The following is a 17,599-nucleotide window of genomic DNA, read 5'->3' as shown; positions in this document are numbered from 1 at the left end:
GAAAGCAGCACTTTAGCCAACTCAACAATTGTTTTAAGAAACTTGTAAAAGTAAAATGAAACTACTGCTAGTATCATGTTCCTGCTAACGAAAGTGATTCAGAGATATTATTTGTACTAAACCAAAAGATGCCGCTCTTAAAAATAAAACAAACGTAATTTCTAAAGCTGCTGTAATAACCAAGAAGCTAAGTTTTACTGCTATTCAAAATCGTCAACAATAGATTTTTTACGGCTGTAATAGTTGATATATTTGTAGAGAATTGCGCGTGCCATGGCTATTTATCGACACAAAGAGAGTGCGGGGTAGTCAGAAATCAGTTCGAGACACGCAACTGAAGCGTGCACATTTAGCCGTGTCGAGACCAACTTTCTGAAGAGTGCACGGGTCACCCTAACATTGTTTCCTTAAAGATACATTATGGGAGATAAGATAAAGAGATGACAGTTCTCCCTATAAGAGTTAAAAACAAGATAGTGTAAAGGTAATTTGCTAATCATTTCAGTCAAATTGATCCACTATGAGCCGAGAAAGAAGCGGGTGAAATTTTTGCATAGTCTCGGTCATCATTACTAAAATCATTAATATAAACAGCATAGTCTCGATTATCCACTTTTATTGATTTAATTATCAATAGCCGTTAGCGGCATATAGGAATCTAATCCAGCCAACATCGAAGGCTAGCCTTGACATCGAGAGTTTATTATGTCTGGATAAGTTAATTAATGTCTGATTGATAATTTAGATAACATTTCAGGCCTAAAGAAAGACTTGTAATAAGCAGATTTTGCTCTTGCATAATGCATGTTTAAATATCTGTAAAACATGACCTTGTTGTGACATTTCGTCATAATCCTAGTTATTATGATACACGACTCAATGATTCTGGTATGTCCACTAGCGCCCCAACACCAAACAAACGGTACTGGCTATAAGCCTTGTGCGATTTTTACTATTGGACCGAATTTATCAATTGTGAGAATAATACAGAATTGGATTAACCGAATTTGGCCCTACTACAGAAGAAAAGACCAGAAAAAATATTTCTAGACGTTTGCATACCGTATCCTATTCCTACATGTTTTGTTTGATTAAACTGAGAGAGAGAGATAGAGAGAGAGAGAGAGAGAGAGAGAGAGAGAGAGAGAGATGGGGTTTAACGCCCACTTGACACAAACTAAGTCATTTCGGACTAACACATGGTTCAATTTTATTTCAATAATTCGCTTGCGCATAGGGATCTTTAGCAGTGGGAGGAAACCGGAGGACCCGGAGAAAACCCACGAGGTTGGACAAGCGACCCTACTCCTTGTCACGTACACCCGGGGAATCGAAACCCCGCCAGCTGATTCAATGACAGACCTTATGATACGTGGTAACCATTCGGCCATCCAACCCCGCTACACTGCATCAGAGTTCTTTAGTACAGGAACTGGAATCCCAAAATTTACTTCGTGCCATCTGAAAATGTACAGTGAAGCTCAACTTTAAAAGATGTCTGTACCGTAAGATATGTGAGCAGGTGTTGTTCATTTACGGGTACATATTGTGTGCTTAAAAAATACATATTTAATTTGATTGCCCATGAAGTCGGTAAGGCGATTCTAATTCCCTGAAGCTAGCAGACAGATTGAATGCCACTTTAGATCCTATGTGTATAATATCTGAGAAGATGTTAACCATAATACGTACAATATTTACCGTTATAAATATAAACAATATATAATAATAGGTTAATGTTAGTTTACTAGCACTAGCCAATATTGTCAGGGTATATATTTATAGAAGTATTTACATATGATAAACCTTTGATAAACACACCAACTGAGGAGGCAGCATACAAATACAAACAGTATATAAACCAATGACTAATAAATACTATATTTTCATACATATGTATAGTGTGCACGCTGTATCATAAAGTCTGTCATTGAGTCAACTGGCGTGGTTTCGAATCCCCGGTTGTACGTGACAAGGAGTAGGGTCGCCTGTCCAACCTCGTGGGTTTTCTCCGGGTCCTCCGGTTTCCTCCCACTGCTAAAGACCCCTACGCGCAAGCGAATTATTGAAATAAAATTAAACCATATGTTAGTCCCGAAATGACCTAGTTTGTGTCGAGTGGACGTTAAACTCCAATTCTCTCTCTCTCTCTTTCAAAATAACGATTGATTATTGTTATTTATTACATTTCTGCCACATCCACCTACAAATAAGCATATAATTTAGAGGGGTAAATTTTGCGAGAAAGTACATCGGCGTTGATGTTCTTTTTACCGGGTTTGTGAACGATTTCAAATTCCTACCCTTGAATTTCTAAAGCCCATCGAAGGGCTCTGTGTTCATTGAGGACTGTGAACTTGGAATTGGTTGGATAGACGATTCAAATTTTTAATGCCTTCTAGAACAACAAAGCATTTTAACTCAGATACACACCACTTTATTTCATGCTGAGTAAGGGACCTTCCATAGTAATGAACGTCTCATTCTAAGCTATCGTCCCCTATTTGACCAAGTAAAAGTCCAATGGAATAGCCCGAAGACTCTGTTGTGAGAATGAAAAGCTTGTTCATATCCGTGTATGCAAGAACGGGTACCGACGTTAATCTAATTTTAAGATTTTGGAATGCTGTTTGACAGTCATTAGACCACGTAAATGCAGCTTCTTTTTGGAGAAGCTGGTGAGAGGATTAGCTATCTTAACGTAATCATTGACGAATTTCTTATAATAGTTACACAAGCCTAAGAAAGAACGAACATCGGCCTTATATTTTGGAACTGGAATAGTTTGAATGACTTCTGTTTTTGAATGGTCGACTTCAGTTCCTTGTGCTGAGAATAGGTGACCAAGATACTTTACTCTTTTTGCAGCGAACTTGCATTTAGAAGGTTTAAGTGTCATTCCTTGTTGAAGGTGTTCGTCAAAATTCTCGGAGAAAACGATTAGATCGTCAACGTAGACCAAGACGTATTGCCAATTTATTTCTTGGAGTATGTCTGACATGACCATTTGGAAGCGCGTTTCTAAGCCCAAACGGCATCCTCTGCCACTCGAAAACACCATTGGCCGTGACGAAGGCGGCTCTGTGCGTGGAATTTTCGTCCATTTCGATCTACCAGAAGCAATTAGCACAATCGAGAACAGTTAATATGATGGCGTTGGCCTCGCCGATAGAGCCTATGACATCATCAAGACGTATGAGTGGAAAGTAAGCACTCTTTTTGATGTTGTTAAGTTTTCTATAATCAACAGCAAATTTGTACTCACCATTAGAAGGACAACCGGTGACCTCCAGGTAAAATTGCTCTTGCGAATAATGTTTGACTTCAACATGCCTGAGGTTTGTCGTGAACATTCTGCTCGAATTTCAGGAGCCTGTCTGACCAATTGCATTCTAAAGGGAGACACGTCGCCTGTATCAATGGAATGCTTGTAGATATCTGTTTAGCCTAGTTCATGCAAATCAGTGGCGAATACTCGTCTCTGTCCTTGTAGAAGTCCTAATAGTATAAAATGAACATATTATAATCTTTAACTGTTACTTGTATTAGAAATCAAGTTTGCCGGGTGAAACTAAAGACGCCTAATGGAAGCTAAAACCAAGCACATCAGTACATCTCAACGTTTATAGCTACGAGAACGTAGCTAAGCGGGCACCATGATAGTCTATGTATGTTGTGATCTGCCCATTAAAACAACTGATTTTGGTGCAAGTACCAATACAATGCACATTATTATTATTATGTTTAATTTTATAGACCATTTACATTTATAGTCCCGCGAGTGGCTATGTAGGTATAAAGGGGCCAAGTACACTGCCATGGCCGGGGCCTATGATGCTGTTAAGGCGATCATGACTGACGAGGTCATTGGGTGGCCCACGGTACTATTTAACGCCATTGTGAAGAATTTTGCGACTTTGTCTGCGATAGCTTCTCGGTGGAAGCGGACGTAAAATAAAGCTATTTCACACACACAATTTCACGACACGCCTTGATATCGATGTCTGTGCTATTTTGTGGTTATTGTTGGACAGTACAGCGATGCCCGTTAACAGATAATATATTTAATGCAATACATGTATTTAAAACTATTAACTGATACAATTGACATTTAAAATTAGACATGATATACCACCGGATGCTGTGGTAATAAAATAAAAATGGCATGTATAAATTGCATAAAACCTATAATAATCATCCCTGTTATATAGTCACCGTGACATCATTATCTTCATTGTGTGACATCATTATCGTCATCCTCAGGATAACTAACGAGGTGCAAGTTCGGCTTTTTTAGTCAATTAAATCACTACTTTACCAAGGGGAAGCTTAATAAATCGACCCCGGTTGTACGTGACAAGAAGTAGGGTCGCCTGTCCAACCTCGTGGGTTTTCTCCGGGTCCTCCGGTTACCTCCCACTGCTAAAGACCCCTACGCGCAAGCGAATTATTGCAATAAAATTAAACCATGTTAGTCCCGAAATGACCTAGTTTGTGACTAGTGGACGTTAAACCCCATTTTTCTCTCTCTCTAATAAATCGAACTAGGAAATTTAAATCGTTTTGTAGCACTTATATATGAATCAACAATTTTAAAACAGGCCTGGTTCTCATAATCATTCAGAATTACTGAAATATTGTGGAAATGGTAGGGGAAGTTATCGGTTGTACGGATTCTTAATTGTTCCTTGCCTAATGCGCAAAATAAGAAAAGGTGTTCTGTATTTTCCATGTATTTTAAGGGTTCTGGGAGACATCAATTAGAGATGTATGATGAGTTGGTGAGCTTTTACCATGTCTAAATTTTGTATGAACGACATTTATTGAGTGACTGCCAGAGTAGAAATACAAGGGGATTGTTTATCATGTTCGGATAGATACTTTTTAAATGTTTTAAGGGAAGCGGAATCTTTAACGTTGCCAGGGAGTTCATCCCAACGTGACCTGTAAATGGGGCGAAGGAAGATTTATAAATTCCAGTGTAACAATGGACATATCTAAGAGAGTTAGTGTCGAGCAGAAAATATGGATTGATATCAAATATTTTAGATGGGACACGAAGACATAATTATTTGGGGGCCACCTTGTTTACTATATCTTCGTTGTTTCAGGAAGTGCTTCCGGATTTAGTGTATAAAATTTGGTGGGTTGTACCTTTAACCAAGCCGGTTATAGTTCTAAGGGCATCAAGCTGGAAATTTTCAAGTTTTTCACTGTCATGTCCACAAATCTACCTACTTTTGTGAGTATGGAGTTAATATGAACGGGCCACTGTCCCGAGGATTTGAATATTAGCCCAGGTGTTTGTGGTCAGCTGTGTCTACTATGTTGGTATTGTTAAAACTGGCATGAAACGAAGAGGGTGATTTTTTCGTGAAAAAGTCATGCTTTGTGTTTTATTTGGGTTAAAATTAACTTTCCAATCAACTGGCCAGATAGAAAGGTCATCATTAAGACTGGATTGGCATAAAACTGATGAATTAATTATGACATAATCGACGCATCGTCAGCAAATATGCTGCTAATGGGAGTTATTATTCTTGATGACGTCATTAATGTAGCCTAAATGAGAAGCAATGTTGAACCTAGGATTAAAGTTGGCTTGACATACCAATTATATGAGAAGTGACGTTGGGTGTTCTCTAAGCATAAACACAGGGGTGGACTATGTAGCTCTGGGCTCTCGGGCCAACTGGTTTTCTTTGAGCCCCAATCTCGGTGAAGAATACCTGTGTCATGACAAGAAAACGAAACTAGCTTGATTCACCGTTCTCGCACCCCAATCATAGATCATTTTTCTCCTCGGGTTTAGACCATTTTATAATTTTAAGTTGATGTGAAAATGAATTTTATTTATTTGGAAAACAAAATATGTCAATTTATTTTTCCCATCGAGGTCCATGGGCCCCAATCCCCTCTAGCTAGCTATGGCCTATATTAAACTATAATTAATATTTCAATGGTTATACTGCCATACCAAGGATAATTTTGCCAGGATGGCAGCGCTTGTACACGCATTCTGTTTTTCGATTTCGTTAAATAGATTTTGTTTTTTTCCATTTCAAAGTTACATTTCCTCTTGGAATATAAATACAGACCCGTTGGTCAAACGAGCACATTGTTGTCATAAGATATGTCATCGGTACAAGTGTCATGGTTGGGATCTCAAGTTTTTACATAGCAAGGCGTAGGTCCCCCTTTCGGGATTTTTTCTCCGCGTTTTACATACACCACTACACCTTACCCTTGTCAAAGATTGCTGCGACCAATCGCATTACTAAATAACAGTATGCAGTGTCATATTCCGGAAATCACCTAGATCACAAATGTTTTAGTGAATTGGGTTTTTTTTATATATAAAACAAAAAACGGGTTTTCCGGCCTAAAGTGGTATTTGCTTCGGGAATATGTATCTTAATTAAATTGCGCGATCTATATTGTATCGTTCATTGTGCCATTAGCTTTAAGTCTTGTCTTATTTTTGGACCTGGAACTGTATCTCAAGCACTGCTCATCTTGTTGTTTTTGTTCTTGGGCGGCGACGCTCTTCGAGAAAGTACCATCGACATGAAACTTGGGACATGTTTGTTCATTGAACAACGGCGCATCGATTGACGAACCATAATTCCAACATAGCTGTGTATACGTCATGCTGAGTACCTGGTGAATAGCAAGGCCCTATATACACCCATACTAAGTTTATTTATTTTGCACCGTCTCTATAGTTATTACTGAATTTACACGAATCGTATCGAATTATACTATGTTGTTTTTCATTAGTTCCGTGTTTTGTTGAGCTATTGTTCTCAATTGTCTATATATAAATATTCACAGGTATGAACAACATAGTATTTAATTTGGATCCAAAATATCTACGCACTCTAATTTACGTAACTCACTTTTAAGATAACTTTTACACATCGCAATTCGTTATACAAGAGTGCATTTATATAAGTTGTAAATTGGGTGTAACGTGAAATAAGAGATTCTCTACTTTAAGATTTTAGATAAGACACTCATGGCAGTTCTGTTAGTTTTCATTATATAAATGACATCTGCCTGAAGCCAAAATAACACGTATATTGCCTGTACGATAAATACCTACACGGACATGGGGAAAGTTGTCGTAGCGTAAGGCAGAGTGACGGTTATGGTAGATATTCCTTTGATGGGATTAGTGGGGGTCAAAGTTGATAAGAGAGGTTGCCAACTAAAAAAAAACACGTCCTGAACTGTCCTAAACACTGTTATTATTTAGTGTCAGTTTAATGGAGGGAACAAATGTAATGAAATGAAATGAAATGGAGTTTAACGTCCTACTGTTTTGCTCCGACTGGACTAATGAAGATAGGTATAGTCTATACAGTGTGCTATGAGGGAATTTTTGCCCGGACTGCGGCGCTACGGTTTACTTTTATATCGAATTCCAACCTCCAAGGCATCTTTTACGTGCGCGCCAATGTGTACACGGGACCTCGGTGTTTCGTCCAATCTGAACGACTAGACAGCTGTCCTTGTCAGACCCTCCTTCTTGCACCACTGACTAGAGGAAACCACGTCGACGAACGAATGTAGACTTGATCTTTGAACAGAATAATTGATGAACAATATTCATACGAAATCATAAAATCGAGCGTAAACCAGCTTCTTTCGTCGTCTGCGATATTACCCAAGGCGGAAGCGGACGTAAAACTTCACGAACGAATGAACGAGCTTCTTTCAGAATCAAATTCAAACAACCATGGCTAAATGCACAGTTACATCCCAAAATTATCCCAATTTCAAAATGCGGTAGATATTTATTGACTGTTTTAAATACCGACTGAATAAGCATGTCCCTGCAAATAATTTTTTATCAAATGCTAGTCCAGCTGTAAGTCTACGGCCACGGCATTTGACGACATGTAACCAGATTCAACAATGATCATATCCACCAGCCTGTACTTTCTGATATAAATGTAAATAACATTTGAACATAGGCTGATACTACACTCAAATCTACTATATGTGACTCGTTTGTCCCAGGGCTGTCCGGAGGCTGAAATTTGGTGTGTAACATAGACCTAGAGGCGATGGAATATCACTTCCGGTTCGGATTTATGCTACTTCCGGTTCATGGCTATAGCCGTGCTACGCCGGGTCAACCGCTAGTGATACATATTTCTTAGGTCTATATATATTTATTACCGAACATACATTTCTAACGTTAATGTTTAAAATTTAAAATCAACATCTTTCTAGACAAATTATTCCTCCCAACGAAAAAGTACAGATATAAACAGAGAGAGAGACACACACACAAACTAGGTCATTTCGGGACTAACATATGGTTTAATTTTATTTCAATAATTCGATTGCGCGCAGGGGTCTTTAGCAGTGGGAGGAAACCGGAGGACCCGGAGAAAACCCACGAGGTTGGACAGGCGACCCTACTCCTTGTCACGTACAACCGGGGATTCGAAACCACGCCAGTCGACTCAATGACAGACTTTATGATACAGCGCGCGCACGCTAACCACTCAGCCGTCCAACCCCCCAGATATAAACAGAAGGCTGGAAAATGCTAAAGAAGAATATTCTACAGGACACGACATATTAAAATATTTAGACAGAATGTAATTGGACATTGACATTCTTCAAATTAATTCCTTTCTATGGCCATAGGTCATTAAACTTAGCTTTCGACTTTAGTTACTTTTTGTTATTTTGCGATCTCTCCTCCCTGATCGGGGTTAATTCGCTATAACCCTTAGCTTGGGTCTATTTTTCATGACCACACAACGCTTGACCAAAATTTAAGCCATTCGGCGTCGTGCCACTGAACCATGGGAAATACAACCTTTTATCCAAATCCTCCACTAGTGTTCTCCTTTATTACTATGATATTATTTTCTTTGTACCGATTTTTGATAATGGCTACTTTTTCAATACGTCCATACTGATATATATTCTGTCATATGTTGTTGACATTGTTGATTACAATTTGTGCAGTAGTTGCCCTTGATCACTTTGTAAACTATTGTTAATGCTTGGTCTGCTATAAATGCGTGTACATTCTTCAGATTAATCTTGACGGCGATATCAATAAACCTATTTCAAATACAGATTAGTGATACGATGAATATGGTTTGAAGGTTCGTTTGTTCTTGGGGTTTTACGTCCACCTCCACCTAGGGTGATATCGCAGACAAACACTTTGCGTTTTCAAGGTAAACAATTTCCATTTAGTACTTCTTTTATAGTTATTCCCACTGCCCACTTTGCAGAATGGTATGAATGCTCTAGCCATGCACAGGTGTTCAGATTGTTCGAAGTCTGTCGAATGTAAACGATTACCGTTAATCACTACTTAATTTATGTCAATTGCTCGTGAACGCTTTATTGGCTTGAAATTTATTTATGTATGCCTTGCTCAGTGATGTGCATTCAATTAATTTATGATAATTACTTCTTGAGGGTATTGTCAGTGATTATGTCTCAGAATCAGTATAAATATTTTGCATTTCAATGGACGCAAATACATGTATCAGAATGCGACAACCTTTAGATTTGGTTGCCTATAGCAACCAATCTTTTGTACAATGTGAATGAGATTCGATCTGTGTTTGGTTGCAGTTTTAATTTTGTTTGGTCTACACTATCAAATGAAGATCTAACGACTTCTTTATTTTTTAATTCGTTGTTCTCTTTGAAGGTTTTTTGTCTAAGACAAGACGTCTCTTCATTTGTAAGAAGAGAAAGATTAATGTTGTTGACATGTACCGTAAATATTAACCATAGAAATATGAATTAATTTAGATGCACTTGGGCACAAGCGCATGTCACATGGAAAATCGCATTAAAAAAAAAGCAGTATTGCGTTTATATAACTTCACATTAGCGAGATAATCAAATAGCTCATCTGGAACCGCGTCATTCACCTTCGAGTTTGATGATCTCGCGGGTATGAATATGCACATAATATGATCTAGACATAATACTTAGCCTGCGCTTAATATTATTTTTGAAAGAGATTTCCAATGTTTCAACCGGTGGTATTTTAAATACAATGCAATAAAACAAAAGAAAAATCATGCGGCCGTGGGTCAAAAATTAGAGAAATTGTATTTTATGGGCTGTTTGAGTGATGTTTTGTAACTGAATTTTCACATTACAACACTTGTATGGAATGCAATAACTGTTTATGACTGCATAAACGAAGATACGACTCTAGTTTTTTTTATCAAGAAAATGAAATCATTGGGCTTCAAATTATTCTGGAATACGTTAGTACCAATTCACATGATTTAGAAATACACAGGTTCGGTGAACGGAAATTCGAAGAAAAGTAACTATATGGCCCGCCTGTCGACTTCATTGGTCAGTTTACAGTTAACCTTAGTGTATAAAAAAAGCGGATAGTGTTCCCAAAATGTGCAGTGATAAAATCTTCAGTTATCATCCGCTTTTAGTGCAGTGACGAAATGGCGCCATCTAAATCCACGTGTTAAAACTGTATAACATTTTACTGAACATACTATTTTTTAAAATACTTTTCAAATGATAATCACATTTACCAATTACTGTGTAATCATAGCATACTGTGGATAATATTATGGTGTGGGGGTGGGGGGGTCAAAATGGTTAACCTTCTCCCTGAGACAGTTTTTACATGCTGATAAACATACATTGTCTATTCCGACGGCCATGGGAAAAGACACACCATCTAAATCCACGTGGTGAATTGTATAACATTTTACTGGACATAATCCATTACTGTGTAATCATATAGCATACCTTTTTTCAAATATCATAATCAAATGTAATCCATTAATGCGTAATCATAGCATACTTTTGATCATATTTGGAGGTGGGGGCGGTGCTGTCAGCGTAGCGAAGTCAAAATGGTGCGCCTCCTCCCCGAGACAATGTTTTCATACTATAAACACACATTGTTTATTCTGACAGCCATGGGAACAGACACATACTATGGTGTATGGGTGATTAGACGAATCGTTAACGCATGCCACGGTCGGAACAAAGCTGTGATTAAGATTTCCCATTGAATAGACCACAGTCGCTCCATCGACGTGCAACAGACGAAAAATTATTTTGGCGGCGGCATAATCGAAGAAAAGCAAAAAAATCACCCAACTTTAAATGCTACATATAAAATAAACTTTAAATGCTTAATGCTACATAATATAAAAAAAAAACTTTAAATGCTACGTTTAAAAATACAAAGTGCAAGGGTCATGCATATATATCAAACCACCACAGTTTGTATCAAACAGAAAAGTTGGTAAAAATACCAAGTGTTACATAAGGGTCATTCACTATATTAAATCAGTACATTTTTTGTTATCGTTATGATTTTTCGAGAGTATTATATTACATTACGTTACCTCAGTGAGTAAGGTAGTTCAGGGATCCATCCCGATTTTGACCGAGATGGTTACTCGGGAGTTTCTCTGGTACTGGGCAGAGGGTCTGGCAGGACCGAGTGTGAATTCAAAATAAGAGTGTACCGTTGTGCAGCTGTCCATGCATGGGATATGTCCTTAATCATTAGCCCGGGTGGTGCAGAAAAACAGGTCGTTAACCCCATTTCATTTTAGTTGAGTAATGCTTCCATTAAATAACTATATTTATTTAAAGGGCATGTTTACCAAATTGAATTAAAATGTAGGCAGTCATCACAACTAATTAATTTCGTGATTGACAACTGGAATATCCACTGTAGTACGAAACTGGGGCCTGTTTCAGGAAATTTTAACTAAGATAAAATCCAAATTTTATCTATTTGTTTGGATAATATTAGATTGCATTTAGTGCTTAGCCAATCAAAATTGATGTAGGGCCTATCTACTAAAATTTGGATTTTACGTTTAGTTAAAATTTCGTGAAACAGGCCCCAGATCTCCATTGGGTTTCGATCGCGAGGCAGAGTTCTAGGTTGTAATCCCCATAAGATATACACCTACTCATTTTATATATATAACACTAACAGATAATTAGCACCATTCCAGAGTCGGAATGTCTCATCCACAGACTGACACACCCTAATCATTGAAAGCTTAAAGATACATTATGGGAGATAAGATAAAGAGATGGGAGTTCTCGCTATAATAGTTAAAAACTAGATAGTGTAAAGGTAATTTGCTGAAAATTTCAATCAATTCGATCCACTATGAGCCGAGAAAGAAGCGGGTGAATTTGTGCATAGTCTCGGTCATCATTACTAAAATCATTAATATAAACAGCATAGTCTCGATTATACACTTTTTTTGATTTAATTATCAATGGCCATTAGCGGCATATAGGAATCTAATCCAGTCAACATCGAAGGCTAGCCTTGACATCGAGTGTCTATTATGGTCTGGATAAGTTAATTAATGTCTAATTGATAATTGAGATAACATTTCGGGCCTAAAGAAAGACTTGTAATAAGCAGATTTTGCTCTTGCATAATGCATGTTTAAATATCTGTAAAACATAAAACAAAAACCATACAACAATTTTACCGGTGGGTATCCAGTGACTATAAAACGGTGTTTTTATCATAAAGAGCCTAAGATCGGTACAGGGTAACATAAATGGCGTCTAAGTTCTATAAATTGATGAAAGATAATGACTGTAAATGTCAAGATAAAAAATATAGTTTCGTAACATTTTAAAGGCACTGTACCGACACAAAACATTATTTTAAAAAAGAGAATGTATTGAATGCTTATCAGACAAGACATCAGATAAAGATAAAAAATAATAGTTTCATAACATTTATATTATAGGTATGCGATATTTTTAAAAACGTATGCGGCTCAGTCAAGGCTGGCGAAAAAATAAGTTTCGTAACATAAAAAATATACTGTACCGAAATGAGATAGCTAAAAGAATGAGAAAGATTGGCCGAAAACGCTGATCAGACAAGACTGCGAAAAAAAAATAATGACCGTAAATGCCAAGGCATTAAATAAAAATATAAAGAAGTATGAAAACAAAACACTGTTTTAAAAACGAAAATGCACTTAATGCTCATCAGAGAAGACATCAAATAAAGATAAAAAAAATAATAGTTTCGTAACATATATATTAAAGGCGCTGTACCAAAATGAGATATTTTTTTAAAACATATATACTGGGGAAAAATAAGTTTCGTAACATAATATATAATATTTTGTACCGAAATGAGATATTTAAAAAAATGAGAAAGGATAGCCGAAAATGGTGATCAGACAAGACAGGGAAAAAAATAAGTTTCGTAACATATTAAAGGTACTGTAACGAAATGAAACATTTTTGTAAAAAGAGAATGTCTGTAAATGCTGATCAGAGAAGAAGACTTGAAAAATAGGTTTCGTAATATATTAAGGGTACTGTACCGAAATGAAATAACATAAAAACATAATCCTGCTGATTATACAAGGCATCAAATAAACATGGAACAATTTCGTAACAAATTAAAGGTACGTACTGTACCAAATTGACCCACTTTAATAGATGTTTTTTCCGTATTAGAAAACACACCAAGTACACAAGAGGAAATAGTTTCGTAACATAATAAATGTTCTGTACCAAAATGAAATTACATTCTTATTGTAATCATAGTCAAATTGTTAGAGACTTTCATATACTAATTATTTCGGTGTTTTGTATTAAGCTGAGCAAACCATTTAAAAATGGTTTGCTCAGCTTGTGCTTTTATTGTACAGTCATGTATGGAAATCTCGACTTTTCGCTCCCTCGCGTACTCGCCTCGTAAGTAAAGTGTATGCGCATGACCCCTGACTACTGTATCGTCATTTATCTTTGGACCTGGATTTAAATAGACGGAAATGTTTGGGGTTCTAGAAAGTTTAATAGTCCTAACGAATTGTAGCCTGTTCTTGCACGGATAGTATTGTTTCTTTGCTCTCTAATTTCATCAACGTTCATTGGGATTTTTCTGGCGGGGTTCCCCTTGTCAGTGGTGTAGGACGGAGGGCCTGGACACGTGGGAGCTACGGCGGCTCAGTGAGTAGGGCGTTTGCTCGGTAACTTCATCAAAGTTCATCGGGATTTTTCTGACAGGGTTCACCCTTGTTAGTGGTGTAGGGCGGGGGGCGGGGTCTGGAAACGGACAACGTATAGTCGTTCGAATGGGATAAAAAAAAACGAGGTCCGGTGTCCGGAATCGAAATGAAGTGGGAGCTGCGGAGGATCAGTGAGTAGGATATTTGTCAGTTGTGTAGGACAGATAGTCTGGTAACGGACAAGGTATAGTCGTTCCGATGGTACAAAAAAAGAGGTCCCGTGTACACAATCGCATGGTCTGCCATTGTTTCAAGTGGCTCGGTTTCGATTCCTGGCTTGAACGTGACAAGGAGTAGCGTTGTCTGTCCAACCTCGTGGGTTTTCTCCGGGTCCTCTGCCCCCCACCCCCGCTGCTAAAGACCCCTACGAGCTAGGGACGTTAAATCCCATCTCTCTCTCGTTTCCATTAGCCCAGTAAGAGAAGAACAGTAGGGACTTTGGTGGTCGAATGGTAAAACGCGTGCGTATTTGATCATAAGGTCTGTCATTGAGTCAAGTGGTGCGTGATTGGTTGTCGCTTTTACGTGACAAGGAGTAGGGTCGCCTATCTAACCTAGTGGGTTTTCTCCGGGTACTCCCCACTGTTGCAGCGTTGGCGTACCTTTGTTTAATGAACCCACGAACTTCACCTCGAATCCGGATGTTGTAAATTTTGAGGTGCGATAACTCGATAATGCAACATAGACAGTTCATGAACTTTGGCATGATAATATTTGGTCAATTTTCAACGTGGAGATATAAACATCGTCGAGCCCCAAAGCTAGTTTAGAAGTAATTGTATGTACAGTGAGCCTGTCCTAGCCCTATTGTCTGATATTATTGATATTTACAGTAATGCATTTCGAAAATGCAACATAGAAGGCTTCTGAAAGTGTGCCGTCTAGTAGTTTATTCATGCCTTGAGTCTGTGAAATAAGTAATATTTTTGACACAGCCTTTGATTATACAACCCAAAAAGCGTGGGCGTGCCGTTTGATTATTCTACCCAAAAAGTTTGTACCAAATCCGCGTGCTGAGAACTTTGCAGTGATATCTATATAAAAAAATCAAAGTGTGTATGGGTGTGTGTTTGTATATATGTATGTATGTATGTATGTATGTTCGCCCATCAGGCTTGGTCGCCACGCTCCAACCCCACATTATTATGTGGTATCAAATTAACCAGCATCACCATGTGAATATTTTAGGCCATTGGATTCGGGCCCCAGGTTTTGTCGCCGCACTCCTCCCCCACATATCTGGTACATATATATTCATTTGCATAACAACCAGAAACAAGTATGTTTTACCTGAAGGCTGTGTTCAGTCAGATAGAACCAGGCGCATGAAACCCAGCGTATATAACCCTACGCACAAGTCCCGTCATGCCAGTCTGTGCCTGCGTTGACTGTAGCAAGCTTGTATTCAGTCAGTCTCTGCCGCATATGAATGGAGTATAGTTAGTTAATGAAGCAGAGTTGAGTGAGTTCATTATTGTAGTTACATAAAACGATATCAAGCTTATGTAACCCATGAAAAGTGATAGAACTAATAGAACCTTTCATTAATATTTTTGTGGTAAGTTTTGATTTTACCTTTTGGATATTTGAAATTGTTATTTTATTTTCAGATGAAGTTTAATTTGTTATTTGGTGTAAGTTTATGATTTATATAAGGATTGTAAACATTGCATAACAGTAATTCATTTACCCGTTTGAAGCAGTTAGCTCAGTTTGGAATTTTTGTTATCGAAATATGGTTGTATGTTTTGTCGTCCGTCTATGTTTGAGAGTTGCCCATAGGACAAGATGCTGGATCACTAACTGGTCATCCGGGATTAGATACCCTTAGATTTTCCAGCATGGTTTCCTCCTGTTAGTAGCGCAAGGCGGGGAGTCTGGCAAGGAACAGTGTCTTGATATGGGACCGAAAATTGAGGTGCAGTGTGCACATAAAAAGTGTAGAATTAGACTTAGCGCTGCTGTCCGAGTAAAATTTACCTCGCCGCATGGGATATGCCCGTCTTCATTTGTCCGGTTGGTAAAGAAGTTGTGGGCCTGCAATGTTTCTTTATTAGTTTAAAGATGGGTTCCCGCGTACAAGCTGGGCGATTTAATGGTATATATGGACCAAAAACATATTCAAACTAATTAATTTGTCATAATTATGCTTCAAATCCTTATCAAACATTGTAATTGCGAAAGAAATGCCCTGCTATTAAAATTCGATCAAACCAGGTCATGTTTACGTCACGTCTTGGGAGTCAGAGGAGAAATCATTGCATACATAAGACGATGTTGTCTTTAATCGCTTACTATTTATTACAAATATCGAATCCTAATTAACTTGTACATCAAGCGCTCAATGTTCGCTTGTGACCTTTGACATCGTGCGTGCAGAAGGTCATAATCGTCGGGCTATTGATAAGGGGAACCCTTCCATTTTTGTCCTGTATACGCTCCATGAGTGTTTTTAGGGGAATCCAGTACTTTTCTAGTAAGATTGGATATCTCTACTTTCCATATATACCAAAATTGCCATACTTTTATTGGAAATAACCACCCGATAAATACTTTTCTGGGAACCCATCTTTAACAATAAGCAGCCCTTTAATTTCGCTTAAAATGAAATGAGTTGATCGGATGTATTATTTTGGTGAATGAAGAGACGAGTTCTATACCTTTACACTGTTATACGCCCACACGTTGATTGGGCTTATAGTTGTCACCCTTTCCTTTCGTTGATTAACAATTGGCTTGTGAACGCGATAGAGGCTACAGTTTTTGACAGATCTTACCGATATGTGGAAGAGTCTTGAAATCAGGTCGATCTTACAGGGGCGTGGTATATGACAATCCTAACGGCTATTATATAGAAGTTTCAAGAAGCTCTTGCTTCTAAAATCAAAATCCAAACTTTCACTCCCATTTAGTTCTGACGTGTATTGTGCACCAGGTACGTTATGCTACTTTGTATGCCCAAATATGGTCATTGTCAATAAATTGGACCTTTGGTTCTTTTTGGGGCGGATTGACAGTCATGTACTTAAATAGTTCACATTAACAAAACACAGTATAATTTAAATATTTTTATATAACTACAATATATGTCAATACAATTATAATATGTATATATATATATATATATATATATATATATTTATGTAATTATTCTCTAATAATATCACCGTCTTCACCGATTCAAAAGACCACTAATCACGTTTATATGTTGATGAGATGACGATTTGATGGTACACGCGCACACAGCAGTCACCAACTATTTGACTCTCCACGGCACATTTAATAAGATGATTAAGATGATTAAGATGATAAGGTTGATGAGTTATTCATTCGTGTATATCTTTTAATTACCATAAAATAACTAACTGGAACAATAACGACCAGACTAACAATATAGGTAACACTATCCGTAGCACATTAACATTATCAGAATCAGAATCACAATCACAATCAGGTCACCTATAAAACAAATAATCAAATTATTTCTATTCATCCACGATTATCAACATTACAAAAATCAAACAATACTTACAAGTAAATGTACTAAT

At 37.6% G+C, this 17,599-nt stretch overlaps 1 protein-coding gene across 3 annotated transcripts in view; it reads left to right on the top strand.

Moving 5' to 3' along the window:
• LOC126828609 (solute carrier family 22 member 21) overlaps positions 1-17,599 on the top strand; it is a 44,899-nt gene that overhangs the window by 3,151 nt on the left and 24,149 nt on the right. For 2 of the 3 annotated variants that reach the window (XM_050558484.1, XM_050558486.2), the window contains exon 1: positions 15,440-15,609. The exons of the other annotated variant lie outside the window; for it this stretch is intronic. The gene's annotated coding sequence lies outside the window, so the exon portion shown is untranslated. Of the gene's footprint in view, positions 1-15,439; positions 15,610-17,599 lie in introns of those variants that run through there. 3 annotated transcript variants of the gene reach the window in all.

The sequence above is a fragment of the Patella vulgata genome, chromosome 7, assembly GCF_932274485.2.
Source record: "Patella vulgata chromosome 7, xgPatVulg1.2, whole genome shotgun sequence".
NCBI lineage: Eukaryota > Metazoa > Mollusca > Gastropoda > Patellidae > Patella > Patella vulgata.
Note: the sequence above shows the minus strand (reverse complement) of the source record. Positions and strands in the feature narration are given on the sequence as shown.